The sequence below is a fragment of the Fukomys damarensis genome, unplaced genomic scaffold (assembly GCF_012274545.1).
Source record: "Fukomys damarensis isolate Sample0158 unplaced genomic scaffold, DMR_v1.0_HiC HiC_scaffold_30, whole genome shotgun sequence".
In the NCBI taxonomy this organism is placed as follows: Eukaryota; Metazoa; Chordata; class Mammalia; order Rodentia; family Bathyergidae; genus Fukomys; species Fukomys damarensis.
The window spans coordinates 486,634-486,946 of record NW_022900942.1 but is presented as its reverse complement, the minus strand read 5'-3'; positions in this window follow the sequence as shown (position 1 = coordinate 486,946).

Here is a 313-nt window from a genome sequence, read left to right as displayed (position 1 = left end):
GAGGATGTAGGATGTATCTGCATTTTCTCTGGCCTACCCAGTTTTTGAGACTCAGGATGCTCAGGGAAACCTTGTTCATCAACATACTCCAATTCCTTTTCAGCAATTAAAAGAATTAAAAATGGCTTGTGCCCAATACGGGCCGACTGCCCCTTTTACTTTAGTGGTGCTAGATTCTCTTGCAACTGAGGCCTTGCCACCTTCTGATTGGAAACAGATTGCTTTTCTCTGGCCTACCCAGTTTTTGAGACTCAGGATGCTCAGGGAAACCTTGTTCATCAACATACTCCAATTCCTTTTCAGCAATTAAAAG